Here is a 4,816-nt window from a genome sequence, read left to right as displayed (position 1 = left end):
CGTTCGATTACGAGATTGCCGCTCAACGACATCCCTACAGCCAGTTCTCCCGTGTTTGAGATCAATGTTGTAACGAAGTTGATGCATAATGTTGAAAAATAGTTTAACTTTACCAACAATTATTTGTTCCAATGAACTTCAAAATCTGAATGCTTTATTAGCCTGATTTTTAAAATCAATTCAAAAAATATGTTAAGTTATGGTTATTTATTTTTATTTCTGGATATTTTTTAAATTTTTTTCTCTCGGCCGAGCGCCCCCTGAGAGCTTGCGCCCATAGGCCCGGGCCTATTGGGAAATCCGGCCCTGGACTTCCGAAAACGGTAATGTACAGTCAGGGCCGGCGCTAGCAGTTTTGCCGCCCTGGGCGGTACTTTCACATGCCGCCCCTTTAATCCGCAAACTTTATTTGGACAGAAAACGTTCAAGTGTCACGAAAAAGTAGGATGCCCCGTTTAAAAACATGTATGAAATGGAAAAGTAAACAAAAAATTGAACTACCTCTCTCGAATGCTTAAGCAATATTTAAATGACTCCATACATGTCACAATATTGAGTATAATTTTTTTTAAAAAAGTGCTTTAGTCACGACTAAGAATTTTAATTTTTAAACTTATTTTATATCAAAAGGTGTTTCCAATAGAGTTGATTGATTGCGTTGATTTTTAGTTTAGCGTCCCTTTCGTCAGCGAGGCTATATGAGACGTGGACCTACTGATTAACGTGGAATCCAAACCACGTGAGCTCCCACCGGGAATCGACCCCGGGTCTTCCACGCCAAAGTTGTTTCCAATAGAGTATGGAGCATGAAAATAATAGTGAATCAGATATTACGACAAAAGTAAGTGATTAGCCTAAGCCTTATAGTGATAGAACACAATAGTGATACATGAATTTAACATACCTTAATTGAAAGAAACTTTTCTTGCTTTGATATGAGCAAATTTCTTTATAACATTCGCGTAGCCCAATGTTTCAGCCAATTCGTGTTGTATTGATATCATCGCTAGACCACTCAAGCGTGTTTCAGACGTGGAAGACGTAGATAGTTTTTAATAAGCTTAAGTTTCGAAAACCTTCTTTCTCCACTTGCCACGGTTACCGGTAAGGTTAACAAAATCCTAAGTGCAACAGTAACATTGGGAGTAAAGTCATGTTCCTTAATTAATTTCTAAGTTTCTTTTGTTGAACTTTTACGCTTAACTATAGCGGATAACAATTTCAGTTCATCTTTCAAATCACTGGGGTTAATATCTTTCGATTCTTCGTGTGTTAAAATGCCGGCAAGTTCAGTAACTTTCCAGACAAAAGTTCAGGTAACATATCTTTAAGATTAATTATATCGTAATGAAAATCGAAATACTCGATACGATGTTTAAGTTGCTCAAACTTTTCTCTTAAACCTAACAAAATCACGTCTAGAACTTTGTAATAAAAATCGCTCTTGTATCTTGTTTGTGGATCTTCAATAGCTTCATCCTCTGCCTCGTACTGAAATTGTCTCTTTTTCTTTCGACTTCGAGCTTGCACTGCATTTCCTATCCGTGGGTCATCCATGTCTAATGCTGATGACAACTCCATCATATCAACTAAGTAAGATTGAATCTTGGCATCATTTCTGCTCCTCTCAAAGTATTCAGATATATTGTCAAGAGACACCAACTGCATCCAACACATGAGAATCAATGCTTTGGAGACTTTTACTTACTATGTTTACGTGGAATAAAAAATCATACCAAATAACTAGTGAGTAAAGGAAAGAAAAGTTATGCAGCTGGTTTGCCATACACAGAGCATCGAGGGTGACCATTCTATCTGTTCTATTGCCGTGTAAGGCATCACAAACTTTCCTTGTTTGATACGAGGGACTTGTCTCTGAATAGAGTCAGAGCATCAATTCGGCTCTCGCACCTTGTGGTACTTAATGGTTTTAAAGTGAGACTGCTAATATGTTCCTTTAGTATGGCCCAATGCTAAACCGATGCAAAAAAAAAAAAAAAAAAAAAAAATCTAACCTTTTCAGCTATACAAGAAAAATGGAACGGCGTACTGAAATGCTGTGGCTGCATCATTAACGACAAGGTTTAGTGAATGACTATTACAAAGAACATAGAAGACTCGGGAATTTATTTCTAAAATTCTCTTCTGAATACCTGAATGTTTGCCTTTCATATTGGAAACATTGTCATATCCTTGGCCCCTTATGTCTTCGATAGGAATGTTAATTTCCTTTATCTGTTTAATTATTACTTCTGTCAGTCCTAGACTAGTGGTGTCTGTTACCGCTACGAAACCAAGAAAGTGTTCTCAAATTTTTACAAGGCATTCTCCATTACTGTATGTCATTTGTATCATACATGAACGATTATTATAATTTGCTCGGTACCAGAAATATCTGGCGTACAGTCTAGTATTATACTACACTCTGTAAAGAAAAAATAGTGACACTTGCTCGGATATGATTTTCACAATGTACATTAACCAATAGGAGTTTTTACATGAATTGCTGATAATATTACAATGCATATTCTTAATGAACAGTTCATTCTTAATACTTGCGCCGCAGTTTCAGGTTTTTTATATGCATATAATGAATTTATATGCATATATTAGTAGCTATGTGTGTTTTCAGCAAAAACGGCTGTGGGAAGAATTATACATAAAAGTATGAAAGATCAACAATAATAGCACAAAACAAAAAAAAATGTTATTTCTTAAGAGTAAGATATATTGTGTACGAACATTGAGAGGTACAATACATCAAACAAGATTTAGTATGTGGATCATGAGCTTTACGAAATGCAGGGAATCGTCGAGGGCTTTTGATGGCAAGGCTATTGCATTATGTGACCTTGATTTCATGGAATCACTCTTGATTATCTGTTCCGTAAGTTCTATTCTATCCGAGATAGTTGTCTTGATATTGAGTCTTCTGGTCATACTGACCCAAACTTTACAATTAGATTCATGTCAGGTGAGTTGGGAGGCCACATGAGTCTTTGAATAGTCATATTCTTGCACCACGTATTGAAAATTTTCACTCGGTGACATGAAGCATTAACGTCCTGGAAAACGAAGCAGTCCACATTTTCTTCAGGAAAGTTATCTTTAGCTGTTGTAAGAATTTTACGTACGAGAATTTGAAGACGTTTTTGTGCATGAAATGACTCTTCACTTATATCCATTGTTCTGAGGTCTTTGGCGCTGAAGCAAGCCCATACCATCACTCAGTAACTGATTATTTTTATTTCTTAAACAAACTCTGTATCAACTTTTTCGCTCATTCGTATCCACAACTTCACACCACTATCGTTTCCCACTATTCTAAACCTTTTCAACGGAGAAAAGCACATGCTTCCAGTTGTTATAAGTCCAAGTACCATATCGCCTCACAAACCTACGTGTTGAAGTCTTCTGTTTTTGTCTGTTTCGATTTTCCAGGTTGTTTTTTCTTCGTAATATCCTCTTCATACAGTTAAGACAATACAGTCGTACGAGTAACTACATTTCCAAGATCATCTCAAATTATAGAAACGATTTTTGCGGAAATCATTCCTTAATTCTGCAGTGCTATTGATTTAATTTGGCGATCTCTCTGTGTGATGCTTTCTTTTTTCTATCACACTGTTGACGAAGGGATGATTTCTTATATTATTTTTGCTTGTGAATGGTGGATTTTGAATATTCTAGCCATTTCCCTTAGAGATTTAACTTAGCTGTGCAAAGCAAGAATTATGTCTTGTTCACGTGGCGAAAAGTCACATTTCTTATCAATCATATTTGTTTACAGTCCACATGTAGAAACAATTTCATACAAAAACAACGCTGCACAACAACAATATTGCTACTTGACAATGTTCAAACAATGACAAAGCAGAAAACAATCACAAAATGCTAATTACCTGGGCCTACACATCAGAAACTCAATACAGAATTCTCACCCCAATAACTTACGAGACGCTCTCAGGTGATATCTGTAGAAAATGTTACTGATACATAAATAATTAGTAAGCGCCGTTGTGCAGCATAGGTATCACAGATAATGCAATGAACTATCCAACTCTTCATTTCCTTCTATTCCTCTTCTAGCCGGCTGCAACTATGGTTTTCTGTGTAAGTTACCTTTAGAATCGAGGTGTCGCTATTTTTTCTTTACAGAGTGTATAATATTTTGCAACTCTCAACAAAGACAGCATTTGACTTTCTATATGTTCACTAAGAATCTGAATAATTCAATTTTGAACATCTTTTCCTAAGTAATGGTGGTATTAATTTCGTCCTCCCATGGGTCTCAAGTGGGAGTGTAGCTTTAGCATACTTGGAGTGGAGCGTTAGAACATTGTTGAATAGATAAAAAAAAAAAAAAAAAAAAAAAAAAAAAATAAAATAAAATATACCTTGATAATCTTATCCACCCTAACTGAAAATCTTATCTACGTCGCTGCAAGAGAAATATTGAACGATACCTGTGGCTAGTAGTTAGATAATTGAAAATGAGGAAAAATGCTTTGAATTTCCTGAGTGAGTATTTTCCTAAATGTGAGTGAAGTAAGTTCAATTATATTCTTAGATGAACACAATTTTATTTTTCCATGTGGGCCCATTACGAAGCATTATATTTTGATAGTATTCTTTTCCTTTTCCATTTTTGCCGCCCATTATACTTGCCGCCCTGGGCGGTGGCACGGCTCGACCCCCCCTCGCGCCGGCCCTGTGTACAGTATTTTTTAATGTTTAGATATTCTCATTTGTAGTGTTTGCGCATTGAGATTCGTTTGAACTTGTAACATTTTCATTTCACAAGTGTGCTTCAGCA

Source organism: Thermobia domestica, chromosome 8, assembly GCF_964235325.1.
Source record: "Thermobia domestica chromosome 8, izTheDome1.hap1.1, whole genome shotgun sequence".
NCBI lineage: Eukaryota > Metazoa > Arthropoda > Insecta > Zygentoma > Lepismatidae > Thermobia > Thermobia domestica.
The sequence above is the reverse complement of the archived record's forward strand: the minus strand, read 5'-3'. Positions refer to the sequence as shown.